General features: G+C 38.9%; 1 protein-coding gene and 1 pseudogene across 4 annotated transcripts in view; both read right to left on the bottom strand.

Moving 5' to 3' along the window:
• NCOA3 (nuclear receptor coactivator 3) overlaps nt 1-23,071 on the bottom strand; it is a 128,071-nt gene that overhangs the window by 79,049 nt on the left and 25,951 nt on the right. The window lies entirely within an intron of this gene.
• Nucleotides 18,505-20,049, bottom strand: LOC102170441 (annotated as a pseudogene). The gene has a single exon (XR_001918966.1). The product of XR_001918966.1 is annotated as a cell division cycle protein 20 homolog pseudogene (transcript).

Raw genomic sequence — 23,071 nt, 5'->3', positions numbered from 1 at the left:
TGGTGTGAAGAACTGACTCACTTGAAAAGGCCCTGATGCTGGGAAAGACTGAAGGCAGAAGAAGGGGACGACAGAGATGAGATGATTGGGTGGCATCATCAAGTCAACGGGCATGAGTTTGAGTAAACTCTGGGAGTTGGTGATGGACAGGGAAGCCTGGCATGCTGCAGTCCATGGGGTCACAAAGAGTTGGACATGACTGAGTGACTGAACTGAACTGAACCATATACCACACTAATGCAAAATGCTAAAGGGAAACAAGCTGAAGCTCCAATCCTTTGGCCACCTGACACAAAGAGCCAACTCACTGAAAAGGCCCAGAAGCTGGGAAAGATTGAAGGCAGGAGGTAAAGGGGACAACAAAGATGAGATGGCTGGATGGCATCACTGACTCGATGGACATGGGTTTGGGTAAACTCCGGGAGTTGGTGATGGACAGGGAGGCCTGGCGTGCTGCAGTTCATGGGGTCGCAGAGGCGGACACGACTGAGCAACCGAACTGAATCTCATCCTCTGTTGTCCCCTTCTCCTCCTGCCCCCAATCCCTCCCAGCATCAGGGTCTTTTCAAATGAGTCAGCTCTTCGCATCAGGTAGCCAAAGTATTGGAGTTTCAGTTTCAATATCAGTCCTTCCAACGAACACCCAGGACTGATCTCCTTTAGGATGGACTGGTTGGATCTCCTTGCAGTCCAAGGGACTCAAGAGTCTTCTCCAACACCACAGTTCAAAAGCATCAATTTTTCAGCGCTCAGCTTTCTTTACAGTCCAACTCTCACACCCATTACACGACTACTGGAAAAACCATAGCCGTGACTAGACGGATCTTTGTTGACAAAGTAACGTCTCTGCTTTTTAATATGCTATCTAGGTTGGCCATAACTGTCATTTAATTTCATAGCTGCAATCACCATCTGCAGTGATTTTGGAGCCCAAAAAATTAAAGTCAGCCACTGTTTCCACTGTTTCCCCATCTATTTGCCATGAAGTGACAGGACCAGATGCCATGATCTTAGTTTTCTGAATGTTGAGCTTTAAATCAACTTTTTCACTCTCCTCTTTCACTTCCATCAAGGGGCTCCTTAGTTCTTCTTCACATAAGGGTGGTGTCATCTGCATATCTGAGGTTATTGGTATTTCTCCCAGAAATCTTGATTCCAGCTTGTGCTTCATCCAGCCCAGCATTTCTCATGATGTACTCTGCATATAAGTTAAATAAGCAGGGCGACAATGTACAGCCTTGATGTATTCCTTTTCCTACACACTGTTAATGATTCACACAAAAACTTCAGAGCTACTTTATCAAGAAGAAATTTAAGTTACTAAATACAAAATGCACAATCATGAAGCTAAAATGAAACGAAGAAGGGAATTCTCTAGCAGTCTGGTGGTTAGGACTCAGCGCTTTCACTGCTGCGGCCTGGATTCGATCCCTGGTTGGGAACGAAGAGCTCACAATCCACACAGTGTGACCAAAAGAAAGAAATCAGGAAAAAAAAATGTTTTAGACCATTTTCATAGGTGGCTCCTTACCCACGCTGATAATCACAGATTCTGAGCAGATTCACACAGAAGGAAAGCAAGAAAAAAGGAGAGCAATACTGACCTTGACAATTCCTAATCATTATTAGGAAGTACTTATCAAAGTCTGTAAGTACTAATGAGCACTTAAGGTTTTGCTATTTATTACACAAATATCTTTTCAGACATATATAAATAGGAAACCCCACTTTATCACAAGCCTTAGGGAATATAAAACTGTGCACATAGGCAATGCTTTCAAGCACCATAGTGGGAAAGTATGTTCAGGCTTTCAAAAGAAAGACATTAATTATTAATTAGTACTTAAAATTTCTATTACCAAAAGACTTGTAGAGTACCACCAGAAAATTCAGCAATAACACTTGTATCTTTACAATACTGTAAATTAATTAAAATAATATACATCAACTTATGAGAAAAGTATCTCATTTTACAGATGACTCAAGAAGCTATGATTTCTCCATCCTGTTGAAGCACACCCACAAGTATGCTAAGATTCTGTCTGTCACAAGTAGGAATTCCTAACACAATAAAAATATTCTAAGCAGATTTAAGGCAATCAGCTTAAGCCAATCTGCTAATATTTAGCTACATTTGTTCAGTTGCTAAGTTGTATCTGACTCTGTGTGATCCTATGGACTGCAGCATGACAGGCTCTCTGTCCTCCACTACCTCCCAGAGTTTGGTCAAATTCATGGCATTCAAACGCCAGTACTGACATTTTCAATAGAAAAATGGCCATAGGAGCTTCCCTGGAATCCAGTGGTTAAGACTCCTCACTTCCAATGCAGGGAGGGGGTGAAGGTTCGATCCCTGGTCAGGGAACTAAGATCCCGCAAATCTTGCTGCGTGGCCAAAAATAAAAATAAAAGGTTTGATTCATAGTGTTTGCCAAGTCCTGTGGTATAAATCAGCTCAGTTCAGTTGCTCAGTCATGTTCGACTCTTTGCGACCCCATGGACTGCAGCACATCAGGCTTCCCTATCCATAACCAACTCCCAGAGCTTGCTCAAACTCATGTCCGTCAAGTTGGTGATGCCATCCAACCATCTCTTCCTCTGTCCTACTCTCCTCCTGGCTTCAGTCTTTCCCAACATCAGGGTCTTTTCTCATGAGTCAGTTCTTCACACCAGGTAGCCAAAGTACTGGACCTTCAACTTCAGCATCAGTCTTTCTAAAGAATGTTCAGAACTGATGTCCTTCAGGATTGACTGATTTGATCTCCTTGCTGTCCAAAGGACTTTCAAGAGTTTCCTCCAACACCCAGTTCAAAAGCATGAATTCTTCAGGGTTCAGCTTTCTTTACAGTCCAACTCTCACATCCATACATGACTACTGAAAAAACCATAGGTCTGATTAGATGGACCTTTGTCGGCAAAGTAACGTCTCTGCTTTTTAATATGCTATCTAGGTTTGTCACAGCTTTTCTTCCAAGGAGCAAGCATCTTTTAATTTCATGGATGCAGTCACCATCTGCAGTGATTTTGGAGCCTGAGAAAATAAAACCTGTCACTGTTTCCCCTGTTTCCCCATCCATTTGCCATGAAGTGATGGGACCAGATGCCATGATCTTCACTTTATGAATGTTGAGGTTTAAGCCAGCTTTTTCACTTTTATCAAAAGGCTCTTTAGTTCCTCTTTGTTTCTGCCATAAGAGTGGTGTTATCTGCATATCTGAGGTTATTGACATTTCTCCCAGCAATCTTAATTCCAGGTTGTGCTTCATCCAGCCCGGCATTTCGCATGATGTACTCTGCATAGAAGTTAAAAAAGCAGAGTGACAATATACAGCTTTGATGTACTCCTTTCCCAATATGAAACCAGTCCATTGTTCCATGTCCAGTTCTAACTGTTGCTTCTTGGCCTGCACACAGATTTCTCAGGAGGCAGGTAAGGTGGAGGGTATTCCCATCTCTTTTCCACAGAATTTTCCAGTTTGCTGTGATCCACAAAATCAAAGGCTTTGGCGTAGTCAACGAAGCAGAAGTAGATGTTTTTCTGGAACTCTCTTGCTTTTTCGATGATCCAGCGGATGTTGGCAATTTGATCTCTGGTTCCTCTACCTTTTCTAAATCCAGCTTGAACATCTAGAAGTTCTCTGTTCACGTACTGTTGAAGCCTCACTTGGAGAACTGTGAGCATTACTTTGCTAGCGTGTGAGATGAGTGCAATTGTGCGGTAGTTTGAGCATTCTTTGGCATTGCCTTTCTTTGAGATTGGAATGAAAACTGGCCTATTCCAGTCCTGTGGCCACTGCTGAGTCTTCCAAATTTGCTGGCATATTGAGTGCAGCACTTTCACAGCATCATCTTTTAGGATTTGAAATAGCTCAGCTGGAATTCCATCAACTTCACTAGCTTTGCTCATAGTGATGTTTCCTAAGGCCCACTTGACTTCACATTCCAGGATGTCTGGCTCTAGGTAAGTGATCACACCATCGTGGTTACCTGGGTCATGAAGATATCTTTTTTGTATAGTTCTTGTCTGAAGGTGGGACCTGGCAATCTGTAATTTAAGCATTCAAGTGATTCTGATACACTCTGAAGTTTGAGAATCACTACTACAGAGCAAACCCAACTGTTTAAAACAGCATGCCCTAGGGCATAAGAGTCAGCACACAGGATTTAATAAATGCCTAAAAAGAAGGAACACACTGAGTTAATCCTCCCTTCCTACTGTCTAGAACAGTGCTTCTCAAACTTTAAGAAGCAGAATCACCTGTGGGAAGAGGCTCTGACAATTCCTGGGTGTCACACCCAGATATTACAGCTCAGCAGGCCTGGGATAGACAGGCCTTCTAAGATCACCCAGATGATACAAATACTGCAGAAAAGCAGAGTTCACTTTTGAGAAGCAGAAAACTAGAGCAAATCTCTTTTAGATCTCGTGAAGCCCAATGTGAAGAACACCTTCCATCCTTCTTTTCTCATCCTGCCTACTTGCCCTCTACAATTCTTAATCTGCTCCACAACTATTTTTGAAAGTCACAACTAATTTTTGTCAAATGAAATGGAATTCATTTCTCAAAATACACCAATAAGGTTAAGTTAAAGTTGAAATTTATTATCTTTCAAATAAAATAATACCCAAGTGGCTCAGTGGTAAAGAATCCTCCTGCCAGTGCAGGAGACGAGGGTTCCATCCCTGGATCAGGAAGATCCATGGAAAAGGAAATGTCAACCCACTCCAGTATTCATGCCTAGAAAACTCCCATGGACAGAAGAGCCTGGCTGGCTACAGTCCATGGGGTCACAAAAAGTCAGATACGACTGAGTGACTAAAACAACAAAATACCAAATAAAGCCTTCAAAAGGGCTTATGTGAAATTAGTATCATTCAATTAAATATGGTATGTTGCCTCAACAAAGTATCCTATGAGGTAACCACAAAAAGACACCCGAATTAATAAGATCTCAAAATTCTATCATGAGGTCTAAGGTCTCACCTTAGAAAGAAATATGAGGAAATAATCTGACACGTTGTCTTTTAACAGCTTTTTATACAGATTTATGTGAAAATTCCACTACTGTATCTCATAATGGCAATACTCAGATGGCCAAAAACACACCAAACTGAGAAAAGGAGTATGTCAGACTTATAAACTCTGATCACCAAAATTACCCATCTTATTTATTACTCAATAAATGGTTACTAAATGCCTACTGTGAGCAAACCAGAAACTCCAAGACTAAAGATGCTCTTATAAGTTCATGTCCTTTTCACCTCCTTCATTCCACGGTATCATTATAGTTTTTAGTATTGTGAAATCTATCCATTTCCTTCTAACCTCATTACTACTACCCTTTAGCAGTTCAAGTAGCACGTTTCCCCTGGATTACTCTAGAAGTCTACCTTTATTCTAAAGATTTCTCCTTGTATTATAGGATCTAGTCACTAAATAACTTACCGTTTCCCAGAGAATAACCCAACTACTCCAAGTCTTTTTGGCCAAGCTGCTCTCAGCTAAAGTGCTATTCTACTGACCCATCAGTTCAGTAGCTCAGTCGTATCGGACTGCGACCCCACGGACTACAGCACACCAAGCCTACTTGTCCCTCACCAACCCCCTGAGTTTACTCAAACTCATGTCCTTCGAGTTGGTGATGCCCTCCAATCATCTCATCTCTGTCATCCCCTTCTCCTCCTGCCTCCGATCTTCCCCAGCATCAGGGTCTTTTCCAGTGAGTCAGATCTTCTCATCAGGTGGTCAAAGTATTGGAGTTTCAGCTTCAACATCAGTCCTTCCAATGAATATTCAGGACTGATTTCCTTTAGGATGGACTGGTTGGATCTCCTTGCAGTCGAAGGAACTCTCAAGAGTCTTCTCCAACACCACAGTTCAAAAGTATCAATTCTTCAGCACTCAGCTTTCTTTATAGTTCAACTCTCACATCTTTACGTGACTACTGGAAAAACCCACAGCTTTGACTAGACAGATCTTTGTCTGCAAAGTAATGTCTCTGCTTTTTAATATGTTGTCTAGGTTGGTTATAGCTTTTCTTCCAAGGAGCAAGTGTTTTTTAATTTCATGACTACAGTCACCGTGTGCAGTCATTTTAGAGCCCCAAAAAATAAAGTCTCTCACTGTTTCCACTGTTTCCCCATCTATTTGCCATAAAGTGACGGGACCAGATGCCATGATCTTAGTTTTTTGAATGCTGAGTTTTAAGCCAACTTTTTCACTCTCCTCTTTCACTTTCATCAAGAGGCTCTTTAGTTCTTCTTTGCTTTCTGCCATAGGGTGGTGTCATCCGGATATCTGAGGTTATGGATATTTCTCCTGGCAATCTTGATTCTGTCACTCACCTTCAATTTACACTGTATAACAGCTCCTCCTGAAAGCTTACCCAGCTGCTTCAACTTTGTCTCTTTCAGCCTATGCTACCAATCCCATATTAGGTTATACACTCCCCTTCAGTAAGCTTGGTAACTAACAACTGGGAACATCCTTATTTTGCTTTTCACCTGGTAACTGCCTCTCTTATTGCCCTTCTTACCTTTTGAAGGCAGAGTCCATAGCTCTGCATTGTTTCAGCCAGTGCCTAACACATAGCAGACACACAAAATTTTGTTCATGAATGAGGGCAGAAATGATACATTCAAGTAAATACATACAGATGCTCAGAGATGTTAGAGGAATCATTCCCCAAAAAGAGGTCAAACACCTAGAAGTTGCTTACCAATATATAAGAAGGTTTTACAAGAGTTCCCTGGTGGCCTAGTGGTTAAGCTTCTGGGCTTTCACTTCCATGGCCTGGATTCAATCCCTGATCGGGGAATATCCACAAGCCACATGGCCTGGCCAAAAAATTTAAAAAGGTTTTACATAAAAGCTTTTAACATTTGAGAAACTATCTGAAGAAGATATTCTACTACTATACAGATGATTATCTTTTTGGTTATAAGCACAAGTGAAAATAAAGGAAAGCACTATTGAAAAATAAGAATAACTCTGCCATCAAATAATCTATGGTACTGATATAAATCCCTTGGACTCAAGAGGTTAAAATATAATTAAAAGATGCCAACACAGCTACTACAGTTTCTGGAATTTAAAACACACACACTTATGACTTAATATCATGCTATAAAACACCAAATGTCTTCAGTTTTCTGTTCCAGGAATGATGTTTGGAATTCTGCCAAACACAGAGAAGAACCTCTGGCTCCTACATATGAGGGGAACTAGCCTGCCCAGAAAGAATGAAATCATGTATAATATGGTAGAGAGCACTGGCATAAAATGACAAATTCCAAGTAAGCAGAAAACAAGAAGGTAGTAGAAATTAACTCTGGATATACACCAGCCTGGCCAGGTGAGGGTCTCACCCTAAAATGGACAAAAAGAATACCTTAAGGCATTGTGAGAATTATAAAAATTATATAAAACATTTAAAATACTCAGATTCTGATACATGTATCCAGTGTTCAATAAGTGGTAGCTATTGACATTATTATTGCTTTACGATACAAGAATTTTAGAAAGCAAAGATCCAGGTAGCAAAAGTTACATTCTAAGAGTTCAGGCTTTCTCCTATTACTTATCGTTTCTCATTACCTAAGCTTCTTTTTCTAACATGAATACTGTACTTCTTCTAAACTGCCTCCCCCCAACAATAATAATTTACTTATTACAAAAACTAGCTCTAATTATTACCCAAATAGACTGTATTTTCTGTTAGAAGAACAGAAAATTTTGTTATAAAGTATTTCAAATTCTCATAATACTAAATCAGTCATTTCAAATGTAGAAAAGGCACTTAAAATTACATGTTTAAATGTCAGAAACTTCCAAAATCCTTAAAATATGGAAGACAAAATATAATATGGTGTACAATAAACTGAATTGTATCCTCCCACATTCATAAGTGGCAATTCTAACTCCTACTCCCTCAGAATGTGACTATTTGGAGAAAAAGTTTTATACAGGCAAATAAAAATGAGATCATCAGGGCAGGAGAACTGACTAAACTAATCCAATATGACTACTGTCCTCATATGAGGAGGGAATCTGGACACAGACATGTACAGAGGAAGACCATGTGAAGATCCTGGGAGAAGACAGCCGTCTACAAGCACGGAAAGAGGCCTCAGAAGAAAATTCTGCAGATCCCTTGGTCTTGAACTTTTCTAGCCTTCAGAACTATGACAAAATCTCTGTTGTTTAAGCCACCTGCTCTGTGGTACTTTGTTATGGCAGCTCAAGCAAACTTATGCAACCTACTCTTCCTAAAACTAGACTGGGTTTACAGACTGGCGTTACATTTCTAATCACAAGCTAATCTCAATATTACCTAGAATTAGACAAATTTTCAAAGTTAAAAAAATCAAATACCTCAAGCTAGAATCTTTATACAGAATGATTTATACATTTTAAAGTTTTTTTTTTTAATAAAGTGCATTACCTATACTATTTGGGCTAAGTTGACCTAAAACACTGTATCACTTGTTTTGAAGGAAAAATGCATATTCCAAATTTTCATGTGGAGGTATTAAAGAGTCCTCTCCAACCTGAACAATTTTATCTTTTTTTAAATTACTTATCAAGCTTTATAGAAAGAATATATCTGAGTATCATTATATTGGTGATGGCAACCGAACAATACTCATAAAACATAACTGCTCTTGAGTAACTAATAATTATCAAAGATTATAACTGTATAATACTAAGTATAAAACAAAATACAATTACTAGAGGACAACTGCTCTACAATATTGTGTTGGCCTCTGCCACACACCAACACGAATCAGCCACAGGTGTAAAATATGTCCCCTCCCTCCTAAAGCCCCCTCCCACCTCCCTCCCCATCCCACTCCTCAGGTTGTCACAGAACACTGGCAACCTGAACAGTTTTAGAAACACTGGTTTTCAATAAAGAAAACACAGACCATGGATTCAAAGCAACAGCGATTAAAAGCCCAGTGTTGCCCTGTACTAGTTATGCGGCCTTAAGGAAGTTATTTCACCTCTCTGAAACTCAAATTCCTCAACTGTAAATGGGGATGAAAATATCATCTTACAGGATTATCAGGATTAGTGAGAGCTAAATTAAGCACTTGGCGCAATTCCTAAAACAAGGTAAGTACTCAATAAATGGTAGCTATAAGATCATCACCCAAATGTACACAAAAAGGTGTTACTGTTAGGAGAACTGTAAACTTGTAAACCTTTCTCGAAGGCAATTTTGAAATATCTACCCAAACATTAAGGATATCCCTCTGACCCAGAAATCTGACAGAGTTATATGGAAACACATGCAAAAGTGGGTAAAATGGAAGAAGAATGATCTTTGTAGCACTGTTTTACTAACCAGCCAATAGAGGTCTGGCTTAATACTAGACCATACTAGATTCATTACAGTCTAATGAATTTTTATTACTTTTTAAATGAAGTAGATCTCTGTTCTGACAAAAAGATGGCAATAACAGAATAAGCACAATGGGATCCAACAAAGTAAAAAAACTATGTGCTTACGTTTAATACTAAATCACAAACTGCTTTCTCTTTTTGCTAATATAGCCTACATCCTGTAACATTTTTAAACTCATTATCTTTATTTCTAATAGAAAAAGAAACACAGATGGGCACCATATTTTGAGACTAGTGCTTTCCTATGCTGTGGAAAGTGATATGTTAAGGGAACTTCGAAGAAAAACATACTGCATGCTAAACCTCCCTCCTCAGTGAAAACTTCTAGAATATAAAGTACACAATCAAGATACTCAAAATCAATTTCTATTCGATATTTTTCAGTTTCTACAGCCAATTCTAATTCTACGAGTTGGTCACGAAACATTTTTAAAACTGCTATTTATTATAAACCAGTCACACTCCCAAACTTTCTCCCTTCCTTTCAAAATAATCTACTTAAACATGCACCTAGAACACAAAATTACTAGAATGTGACCTAAGAAAGCATAAAATAAATCTATATCCAAAATTAATCAGAAAGATTCAACGTTTTAGACGAGAATGAACTGCAGTCTTCCTCCACTTAATATAATCCAAATGTAATACACAGAACAAGACCGGGACTGGAGTCACGGACATGGAAGACCACTGTGGAAATGGAAAAACTTTGCTTTAGAGTTGAGTAAGATGAAGCACAAAGTGTGACTGGACCAAATTCACAGAGTGAGAAAGATGGAGGATCAACGCTAGGCCCTGACCTCTCGGTCTAAAATTCTTTTTTCTAGAATCATACTGCCTCACATCATAGCTTACACAGTTTTAAATCAATTCCTTTTTCAAATAAATCAGCAAAAATAGCATCAAATAACATACTTGGTTTCATAAATATGTATAAGTGAAACAAACGTTAGCTGGCACATATTACCTGGCATATTTGTAATACTATCTATACAGCTCTGCATTCATTGAAATTTCAAGCATGTAAAATATCCTGATCAGACACTGTAAAGGTGTCTGCTCTGCAAAAGCAGAGATGAAAATGCTTTATGAGAACCAATCCATCCAACTACCCTGGAGGTAGAGCAATTAGCTAGATTCTAATTAGCTGTGAGACCAAAGTTTTTAGTCATATGTGTTTGAATAGTATTTTGTTTGTTTCGGTAGCACTTTCCTTTTTATAAATAATGTTTCTTATCTCTGATTTCAAAGTCACCTTTCAACCTAATGGAGGTACATGGCTGACTCTCCTCTCCTTAGAATAATATTCACAAAAAAATAAACATTAATGCAAAGAGGCATTTCTTTTCCTATTTTCCATCACTGAAAACCAGTTTTGACAGCAATATATGAAAATCTCTGATGATATAACATTTGTATTTTACCAGAAGATAAAAATCCAGAAAGTAAGGACAAGGAAAACTAACAGCAGTATAAGACAAAGACTACACGAAGTTGAAACCACGTAGGCAATAGATCTCCGAAATCTTGTTTGGGGAAAATAAAATGATCATCCTAATATGAGATGCAACTGGCAACTTCAAGTTAAGTTTACCAAAAAGAAAAGGGACTATTAAGAAATCATTGCCTTTGTCTCATATCAAAAATAAAATACTGAGGCAGGTCTGTTAAGACATACTCAAACATAAAGCAATAAAATTAAGTTGTTTCATCTAAAAAGGGGGGAGGGTTCACAAATGAAATATGATCAAATTATTACAATACAAGGCTATGGGTAATTTATAAATATACCATTAGCCTTCCAATATGACAGTTTAAAATGCAATATTCAAAGAAAATATAGCTTATCAATGCTGTCAACACAAAACATGGTTTAGTATAATTTTCCTAGGTTTGACTGAATAATGCAATGTGATAATTAACTTCATTTTTTATCCACTAAGTATTGATATTTTTTTCTTTAACAAAATCCAAGTATTCAGGACTATGAGTGATGAGTGACCTTGAGGCAGCACTTGGAAAGCAGTCACCATGGCAACACTACCACCAAAGTGCCTCATCCTCAGTGAAAGGACCAACCTGGAGCATGAGGATTTAAAACCTAGGGAAACAGAGCTTCCTTCAAGTCAAAAAATAAAAGGGGGGGAAGAAAAAAATCAGTGAAAGGACCAACCTGGAGCATGAGCATTTAAAACCTAGGGAAACAGAGCTTCCTTCAAGTCAAAAAAAAAAAGGAAGAAATCAGTTTAAAAAATGTTTATATATCAACCTTTCTTTTTTAGTCCTTCTATTTATTTATTCTTCATGAAGGGGGAACTATACACATTAAATTATCTTAATGATGAAATATAAAGCTATGTAAAATTTCTTCTTTCATGTTTCCTATACGGGCAAAATAAACTGCTGAGATACAAACAAATGATTTTTATTTTTTTAGTGCAGTTTAAATTTTTCAACAGAATCATCACTATTCTAATTTTCTTTTAATACAATCCTTTCTTTTCCTACCTGCACTTTGACAAGGAAAACACGGGGCAGGGTTGATTTAAAAACTCCAAATACAAAACAGAAAACTGTAATCCTACATATAAAACTAAAGAAGCCGCTGTTTGTCTGCTAAGAATGGGGTGGGGAGGAATGCAGGCTTCTTTGCATTTAGAGTTTTCATATATATAAAGTTATGTGTCTTTGCTTCAGACATAGATGCAGTTTTTCTAGAGAATCCACTCCTTAAAATGACCGAAGTGTTATTCTGGCTTTCATCACCAACACAGTAAGCACAGAGCCTGAGGTAAGTGGGTACCAAAGGACTTCAAACTTTCTGCTCATACACCTACCAAAGATATTTTGTAAAACTATGTAACCCAGAATATTTGTAAGTTGACATTTAAATTTTTCATTAGCTTAACTAGTTACAAATCAGTAATTTCCAAAGTAAGTATTAGCATTTTAATAAACTGTTAGATCACTCTTAAGTATTCAGAGGAATCTGAATTAATATCATCCCTCACAAACAAGAAATTTTATAACTGTCCCTTTCTCCTCAAATACAAATTCTCATTCCTCTTCTCTCACAGTATTTGATCATAATGGGATATTATTTTATGCCTGAAAGTATTTTATTGATCATTCCATCTCTGTAACAAAAGGATATATAAACTGAAAATTGAATTCCATCTGATCACAGGCTTTAAGTGCTGAAAACACATTTTATTTTGAATTATTACTACCATCATTATTAGGATGTTGATGTTCAAAACATAAGCGTATTACAAATTTTGATAAAATACATGTAAAAAGTACATTTTTCATTGTAAGTGAATCTGTTAAGATACAGAATCAGGGGTTCTTCTCCATACCCCACCCCATACATTCAGATATCACAATGAATAATATTTATAAATTGCAGCAGTATTTGTCAATTTATACATTTTGTTTGTAAAATTATAAATAAAACTTGCTGACATGAACAGATAATTAAGTGGAAGAAATTATGGGAAAGTAGTGTCATGCAATTCTTTCAATCCAATCTTAGTTACATGACAAAAATCTCAGTGAACTATCAAAAATTATTTGTTCATTATTTCCCAGAGAGCAGTTTGATTAACCTTCCCTTCTATTTTGATTCTGATGAAAATAGATTCAAAAGCACCTGACAGACCACTTGTTACCCAGCCATTGGAGTCCTTCACTTTTCTAAATCCTGACACCAATACATGTTGTTAACCGTGTGTTTCAAACCCCAGATTTTTCCTTTTTTTGGCTAACATCCAGTGTCAATGCAACACAGTAAAAAGTTATTCCTTTCTTCTGGCAGTTAGAAGAACAATCCTAAAAGGAGACAGCTGGAGCAAAAGACCCTACAAAATCATTCTCAAGCAGACCAACTTAAGAATTTAAGAGAACAAAAGTTTACAAACCTGCAAACTAAAGTCTTTAAAGCCTCACACGTTATAGAAAACACAGAGGACAGAAGAATGTACTAAATGACACCAATCAAATGCAAAATGGAAAGTTTTCCAAGACACAATCTCAGTTTTTCCAACAAATAAACTGCAAGGGAAAGAGAGAGGGAAACGGCAGGAGCGCTAAATTAGGAGAGACACGAAAGAGGGTGGAAGTTCCTGGCAGCCCAGTGGTTAGGACTCTGCGCTTTCACTGCTCAAGGCATGGGCTCTATCCCTGGCTGGGAAACGAAGATCCCACAAGCGACACAGTACAGCGCAAAATAAAAACGAAAAACAACAACAAACCGCAATATGTGCATCTGATCCAAATAAAGTATAAAACAGTTATTTTTCAAGCAACTGAATACCTGAACATCCCTAGATATCTGATATTTTAAAAAATTTTAAGGTGAGACTTTTTTTAATAGTCCTTATGTTTTAAGACATTTATAAAAATTTTTATGATAGACTAGTATGTTATTTAGGACTTGCTTCAACATAATATAGGAGAAAAAAGGAGTATGAATAAAAACTGGCCATGAGTTACTAACTGCTAAAGCCAGGAGATAGTTTCATGAGAACTCATTATAGTATTCTCCCTAGTTTTTTGTGTTTGAAATTTCATATTAAAAAGTTTCTTAAAATTATTTGTGCTCATATATCCCTTGGGAAGTCTTCATGGACCCTAGTAAAATCCAAACCCATATCAAAACACTATGCGCAAGTGAATTTTAACAGCTCCGACTGACCAACATAAATCAGGAGATCAACATGCAGAGAAGCACCTTGATACTCTGAATATTTATGAAATTTTGAAGCTCGAACCTCAAAAAGAGGACCAAATACTTTCTCTGGAATGTTATCATTTAATGTGCATTAGTGTATATTAGCAAGATACACACCGGTAAACACTCCTCTCTTATCTTTAACACAAAAACACATTTACTGAACTTCCCTGGCGGTCCAGTGGTTAAGAATCAGCCTGCCAATGCAAGGGACACAGGTTTGATCCCTGCTCCAGGAAGATTCCACACACCAGAGGGCAACTAAGTCCGTGCGCCACCACCAAAGCTGGCGAGCCTAGAGCCTGTGCTCAACAACCGAAGCCACTGCAATGAGAAGCCCGCACCACTACAAGGAAGAGTAGTCCCCGCTCGCCACAGCTACAGAACAGCTCCTGCGCAGCAAACAAAGACCCAGCGCAGCCAAAATAAACAAATAAGTAATAAAATGAACAATGAAAAGGAAAACACATTTATCAGCTCACAGGTAAAGTTTAAATGATCTAAAACTTGTCAGTAATCTTAAGTGAATTACGTACTTGTGCATACTTATATATGTGTGAATTAAATACATGTATATATACATATATACACTTACATTCATTTTTTAAAGTATACCCTCCCAACATGAGGCTAGCAACAGGACAAAAAAAAAATCAATACACCAAAATAACATGTCAAAGTGAGTATAAGACTTAGACTTTTATTAACTTCAGTTATGTTTATTCCTTGCCATATAACCTACCTCACAGCAGAAGCTAACACAACATCAAAACACTATAAACCTGGCTAAATATTCACTCAAAAACCTAGTTCCTATTGCATCTTTTCTTAAGAAGTAAAAGGGAGAAGGAGAACTAAGTATCTTATATATCAGTGCTCTGTTAATCCACATCAAGCAATTTTAAAGTCAAATTTCAAAAACAAGAAAACGGTTTTGTATGCACAGATAGACATCTAGATTAAAATTAAAATGCAGGATTTGAAAGTTCCCAAAATGGCAAGACTATTTCCAACTACAACTGCAATGTAAAGAAAAACTGTTCCATCACTTTAAATTGTCTCCTTACTGATTTAATACAAGATTTTTAAAGAGGAAAGGTACATTTCTCTCCTATACAAAACACCAAAAGAACTCAGACACAAGATACAGAATATTCACTTGGATAGGCTATATTCCACAATATATGACAAGAAAACCACTACCTGATTACCTCTATTTTAACATGGAAACACATTTATCAACTAACAGGTTAAATGTTTTAAAATTTAATCTTATTTTTAAAATACATTTAACTTTTTAAGAGAAACCTATCGAAAAATAATCTATTGGACATGCTCTGCCATCAGTTAGTAATCAATATACTGTATACCTTAACTAAAATGGCAGAAATATTTAAATCATTCATAGCCAAAGATAATTAATTCACTTTTCACTTTCTTCCCTGCTTTTTTTCTTTTTACTTCAAATGAACTCCCTAAGATATTTTCAATTAAAAAAAAAAGGTGAGGCCAAGAAGTATTTTTCCCCCCTTTTATGGCCACACCACAGGGCATGCGTGATCTTCCTTCCATGACCGGGGATTGAACTCTGCCCTCTGCAGTGGAAGCTCAGTATCCTAACCACTAGACCACCAGGGAAGTCCTGAGAGGGAGTAATTTTTAAACACAAAGCGAACTATAAGTCTTAGCTTTGTTTAGTTAAGAAATTAACAAAGTATTTGAAGCATAAACTTAGAAATAACCTAAAAAGTAATGCTCAAAATTCTCCATGCTAGGCTTCTCAGTGAACTGAGGACTTCCAGATGTTCAAGCTGGATTTAGAAAAGGTAGAGGAACCAGAGATCAAATTGTCAACAGCCACTGGATCACAGAAAATGCAAGAGAATTCCAGAAAAACACCTACTTTTGCTTCATTGACTACGTTAAAGCCTTTGATTGTGTGGATCACAACAAACTGTGGAAAATTCTTCAAAAGATGGGAATACAAGACCACCTCACCTGCCTCTTGAGAAATATGTATGCAGATCAAGAAGCAACAGTTAGAACTGAACATGGAACACCGGACTGGCTCCAAATTGGGAAAAGAGTACATCAAGGCTGTATATTGTCACTCTGATTATCTAACTACTATGCAGAGTACATCATGCAAAATGTTGGGCTGGCTGAACCACAGGCTGAAATCGAGATTGCCGGGAGAAATATCGATTACCTCAGATATGCAGATGACACCACTCCTTTGTAGAAAGTGAAGAGGAACAAAAGGGCCTCTTGATGAAAGAGGAGAGTGAAAAAGCTGGCTTAAAACTCAACACACAAAAAATGAAGATCATGGCATCTGGTCCCATCACTTCATGGCAAACAGATGGGGAAACAATGGAAACAGTGACAGACTTTATTTCCTTGGAGTTAAAAATCACAGCAGATGCTGACTGTAGCTATGAAATTAAAAGACACTTGCTCCTTGGAAGAAAAGCTATGACCAACCGAGACAGCATATTAAAAAGCAGAGACATTACTTTGCCAATAAAGGTCCATCTAGTCAAGGCTATGATTTTTCTAGTAGTCATGTATGGATGTGAGAGCTGGACTGTAAAGAAAGTTGAGCACCAAAGAATTGATGATTTTGAACTGTGGTATTAGAGAAGACTCTTGAGAGTCCCTTGGAATGCAAGAAGATCCAACTAGTCCATCCTAAAGGAGATCAGTCCTGGGTGTTCATTGGAAGGACTGATGTTGAAGCTGAAACTCCAATACGTTGGCCACCTGATGCAAAGAGCTGACTCATTGGAAAAGACCCTAATGCTGGGAAAGACTGAGAGCAGGAGAAGGGGACAACAGAGGATGAGATGGTTGGATGGCATCACCAACTCAATGGACACGAGTTTGGGTAAACTCCAGGAGTTGGTGATGGACAGGGAGGCCTGGCATGCTGCAGTTCATGGGCTCACAAAGAGTTGGACACAACTGAGTGACTGAACTGAATGTATTGATATGAGAGCTGGACCATAAAGAAAGCTGAATGCCAAAGAATTGATGCTTTCAAGCTGTGCTGTTGGAAAAGACTCTTGAGAGCCCCTTGGACTGCAAGGAGATCAAACCAGTCAATCCTAAAGGGAACCAGTCTTGAATACTCATTAGAAGGACTAATGCTGAACTGATGCTGAAACTCCAATACTTTGGCCACCTCATGTGAAGAGCTGACTCATTGGAAAAGACCCTGATGCTTGGAGGGACTGGGGGCAGGAGGAGAAGGGGACGACAGAGGATGAGATGGCTGGATGGCATCATCGACTCAATGGACATGAATCTGAGTGAACTCCGGGAGTTGGTTGATGGACAGGGAGGCCTGGCATGCTGTGATTCATGGGGTCGCAGAGAGTCGGATGCGACTGAACTGAACTGAACTGAATGCTGAAGGTCCAATACTTTGGCCACCCAATGTGAAGAACTGACTCACTGGAAAAGACCCTGATGCTGGGAAAGATTGACGGCAGGAGGAGAAGGGGATGACAGAGGAAGAGATGATTGGATGGCATTACCAACTCAAAGGACACTGAGTTTGAGCAAGCTCCAGGAGTTGGTGATGGACAGAGAAGCCTGGTGTGCTGCAGTCTATGGGTGTGCAGAGTTAGACATGACTGAACAACTGAAGTGAACTGAACATTTTATCAGCAAAGGATGGATATTTTAAAGGATGGTGCATATATGGAAAGAAGCGGGGGGAGATGTCAAATGCATAGAACAAGCCATAAAAATAATACTGATTTCAACTTATTAACCTGGAAAGATGTTCATCACAGTAGTGGGAATAATAAAAGATTACAGAACAGCATGCAAAAATCCCTTATTTCTAATATATATTAAAAGTCTACACAGGTATGTAGTAAGATACATATAAAACTGTTAGTGCTAGCTTCTACACATATACTTTTATATTGCTTAAATTTCTCTTAAATGTGCATCATTTTAAAAAACATACTACTTACAAAAAATCAGAAAATATTTTTCCTTAGTGTTAACAATATGCATAAAATAAACTTTAAATAAAATTGGAAACTTTTGAACCTTTGTCAAAGTCTATATTTTAAAACAAATATGTAAATACTTAATTTATTTAATTTACTTAAATTAAATATTTACATATTTTAAAACAAATAGTTAAGTTATTCATAGTACCATACAATTTTTGAAGACGTACATATAGGAGGCAGGAGCACACAGTACCAATTTTTGCCTAAATTAACAATGCATTAGGGGGGAAGTTATGGTGGGCTTCTTCTCTTACACTTCTTAATATAAATACCTATTTAAGCACTGTCTCAAGTACTTAAAAAAAAAAAAATCCCTGTAGTTGGTTGAAGGTACATTGGTTATTCACCTAAAGCATTTTTTTTTTGAGGGAGACATACGTGACTTTATTAGAAAAGTGAAAAACCAAACAAAACACAAACCTCACAAAACACTGTGAGGAGTTGGTCCTCAGCGGATGCCTTGGTGGATGAGGCTGCTTTTGGCTACACTGGCCTCCCGCTCCTGCTGCCGAGCAGGGTCCAGCTCAAAGCAGCGCCACAGTCGCAGGGTCTCATCTGCTGCTGCAGATGCCACTGTAGCCCCATCTGGGCTCATGGTCAGGAGCACCCGGGCTGTGTGACCTTTCAGCTCAGCCACCTTGGCCATGGTTGGGTACTTCCAAATAACCAGCTGGTTCTGGGCAAAGCTGTGGCCTGAGATGAGCTCCTTGTAGTGGGGAGACCAGAGGATGGAGCACACCTGGGAATGGGCATCCACGGCACTCAGGCCCCAGAGCGGACGCTCCAGATACGAATGTGTCCATCACTTGTGCCCCCGCCAGTTGCCAGGACGTTGGACTACCAGGGACACCAAGCTACAGCCTTGCAGCCCCTTGATGCTGGGTGAAGGTCTGCAGAAGAACCCAGCCGCCCTCTCCAGGAGCACTAGGCCACACGCTGACCAAGCTGTCATTGCCGCCACTGGCTAAATGCCGTCCATCCAGGGCCCAGCACAACCCACACAAGCCGTGGCCACGCACTGTGGCCACATGGTGTTCTGCTACCAGAACATCATGGTGGTGGATGTGGCCGAGCGTGACCCCTGGACAGGATACAGCCATTCCAACAGAGGGAGCCCACTCGGGCAGAATGACTGGTCATGTTTCGAGGCCGTTTCTGCTGCTTCACATCCCATAGCTGCACCTCGGCACTGCTGGTGCCACAGCCAGGCAGTTGCCCTCTTTGATCCGGCCCACAGAAGATATATAGTCTCCAGGCTGCTCCATCTGCAGCAGATGCAAAATGTCACCAGTCCTAGCACTCCACAAGGATACACTGTTGTCCAAAGCCACAGCCAGTACATTCCCAGGGCTCCAATCCACAAGGTTCAGGTAGTAGTCATTCCGGATTTCAGGGGCATCCAGGATGCGGTCTGGCAGGGAAGGAATGTAACGGCAGGTCTTCCTGCTGGACCCCGGAGTGGCCTTCTGGCTATAGAGTACTTTTAGTCTGTTCTGGTAACCCTCTGGGGCGTTTTGTGGTTTTCCACTGAGCCGAAGGATCTTGGCTTCCTCCATGTCAAAACCGTTCAGATTCAAAGCCCATGCTTTCTGATGTTCCTTCTTGGTGGGAGTCTCACTGTGTTGGGGTGGTTCTCCTTGCTCAGGAGGAAGCTAGCCACCTCCATCTGGGAAGCGCTGTGATGGGGGATATAGCGGTCACCGCCAGGTTTGCTGGGAGTGCTCTGAAGCTTGGAGCTGGATTTGCCGGGAGTTCGGCCTGGGGTCCTGCCGGCGCTGTGGGCGCTGTGGGATCGGTTTGCTCTGCCAGCGCGCGGGGCGGAGGCGGGTGCATTGGGGATGGGTGTACCCAGCTGCAGCAGCGAGTGCAAGTCAGTTTAGAGCAGGTTCCGATCCCAGACCGGCTTTAGCAGTGAGGACTTGGACGACTTAAACTCTCTGCTCCAAGCACTCATTGGTTCCTTCAAAATCCAACCGTCACAACCATCGCCCTAGCCCACTGGCCTCCACCGCACAGGGGGCGGGTCTTCGGAGGGGAAGCTCCAGATCTCCTAAAGCATACTTCATTCCAATGTTTTACTCACCAAAATGATGACCGTAATCAGAACTCATTACTGCAAATGGTAAATTACAGTTCTAAAGAATTTTATCTTAACTAGTATTTGTAACCTAAGTGACTGCCAAAAGTCTGTCCTCTTTTCATTAAGGTTACTGCAAAATTTTAATTTCACATACAATTTTTTTTAATTTCACATACAATTTTAAAATAATTTGAAAAAGATAAAAATTTCTTAAGGATAATTACTTAAACATCCATAAAGGTTTCACTTAAGCTGAATAAGGCAAGTAATGAGAAACTTTCACTGCAATGTAATTTTATAATAGAATATAAAGATAACCTAAGTGGGCAACATCAGAAAAGTGAATAAGTTATGTCCACATAATGAAACACTAAGCCTTTTTAAATGTTCACAATATATTGTAACATATAATATGACCTCATTTCCATTTCTTATGTACTGTGTATTCATAAAGACTGAAAAAGTATACACCAAAATGATCTTTCCTGGATTGTTTCTTTTTTTTAACATTTTAATTTACTATCACCTACAGAGAACAGGTATTAACTTCATAAGAAATGTTTTTATAATGTCACTGAATTTTTTATGCATTATATCCAATCCAAATTGAGAAAAGGAATATTTAACAAATGCTTTCAATAATAACTAATAATTTTTTAAAACCTCACCAAATTGCATTTTTTTGAGACCCTTTGTAACACTAGTTGATTTCATCATGCTCTACAATTAAAGACCTCATTGCTATATCCTATATATCCTACACTTTGTATCTGTACCTGATAGCAGAGTAGCCTTTCTTGGGGAGACCACTCAAGAAACTGTCATGATAACAGTATTTTCTGGACTACTGTAATTTTCTTAATTTGCTGAAACAAAATACAGAGACACTGGGAAGACATAATAATGCATATACACTTTTTAATAAAGCAATTTTCAACTGCATATTAACAAATGCCTATAGCTAGCTACCAACCCCTTCCTCAAACTGTCACTGAAAATTCAGTAAAAGATAGTGAATTATTAGGCTGGCTAAAAAAATAAAAAGAAATTCCCTTGTACATACAATAAATGGTTAACTACTGCTCAGGGATTCTTCATATTAACAGATCACCCTACCTTTAAACAAACTGAAAGTGAACGTCCATCCTGAATGGATTTCTAGAACCAGTTCTAGCCTAAACAGACCAAGAGCTAAAATGAAACCAACAGAGACCAGGGACTTCCCTAATATAGTCCCATGGAGTTTGAAGATGAAAGACAGACTATGCCCCAGAAAAACACCATGCCACAGACAGGGGCAGGAGAAGAGTTTGAGAAGGATATCCTCCTTTCAAGGAAATACAGAGCATATTTATTCACTCAACAAATGAATAATGAACATCTACCATATGCCACGCACTTTATCTAAGATCCCTGTCCTTGTGGAACTTATATTTTATCAGGGAAAGGCATATCACCTTTAAACACAATAAATAAGTAAATTACATGGTATGTTAAAAGATAAGTGCTATGAGGGGCAAGGTTCCAGTATTAAATAGGGTGGTGAGAATAGGCCTCACTAGGAGGGTGAGATTTGAGACATGCAGAGATAACAAAGTTAGTCAAACAGAGTGAAAAAGCATTCCCCAAAGACGGCACACCCAGAGGCAATACTAAGCCCCATTTGATGAAGAACAGTACTGAACCAAGAGTGAGGAAGAGAGAGAGGAAGGAAAGGTGAAAATTGAGATCTATCAGGAGCAAAGGGCAGAGGGCGTCATACACCAAGGAAGGACTTTCTTACTAAATGAAATTAGAAAACCTCTGCAGAATAAGGAGATAAATGCCAAATCACTTAGGATTTTAAAATATCTAACTGTTATGTTATTAACAGACAGAACCCCAGTGGCTCAGTGATAAAGAATTCACCTTCAGTGCAGGAGACAAAGGAGACTCGGGTTCAATCCCTGAGTCAGGAAGATCCCTGGAGTAGGAAATGGCAAACTGCTCCAGTATTCTTGCCTGGTCCACGGGGTCTCAAAGAGTCAGACACGACTCAGTGACTAAATATATGGAAGTGAGAGAAAAAGGAGCTCAGGTTTTTGTCCAGCCCAACTGAAAGAATCAAATTACCAACAAAGGAGACACGGAAGGCTTCTTAAAGGGAATTTAGAAGGGAAGGTCACAATAGTTCAATTTTAGACAGGTTGACTTTAAGGTTTTATTAGAAACCCAAATGGAAGATTTGAGAAGACAGGTGAATATACAAGTCTACAAAAAGAAGAAAGGCTTATTCACATAACAGTTGACAAAGACCCAACATATGTATAGTGTATACCTGAAAGAAGAAAGCCAAGGCAGCAGAACAACAGAAACAAAAGGAAAAAAAAAACCTGCAAGTCAAGAAATCTATCCTAATGCTGAGAGAAAAAGGAGAGTGGAGGGGGTTTAAAACTACGTACTGAAAGGATTTACTTACTGGAAAAAAAAAAATGAGTCAGAATAACCAATACCAATACATAACAGCACTATGAAAGAGAGCCTTTGGACATTCAGGCAAAGACAAAAAAAACTAAGTCACTTAGAAAGAAAACCAGACTCACCTCAGGCTGTAACAGCAATGCTCTACGCCAGAGGACAACGGAATGACACACACTCTAGAAAGTTGTTTACAATCAGCCAAACCAGCTTGCAAGAAGTGCTACCAGCAAACTTTTAAACATAGCAGAACTCAAATAATCCTGCTGCCATAGTTAACCCTGGGGAATTTATTTGAGAATGAAATGTCAGACAACTTTAATTACTGGAAAGTTCATATCAGCATAAAAATAGTGAAATT

The sequence above is a fragment of the Capra hircus genome, chromosome 13 (assembly GCF_001704415.2).
Source record: "Capra hircus breed San Clemente chromosome 13, ASM170441v1, whole genome shotgun sequence".
Taxonomy (NCBI): Eukaryota; Metazoa; Chordata; class Mammalia; order Artiodactyla; family Bovidae; genus Capra; species Capra hircus.
Note: the sequence above shows the minus strand (reverse complement) of the source record. Positions and strands in the feature narration are given on the sequence as shown.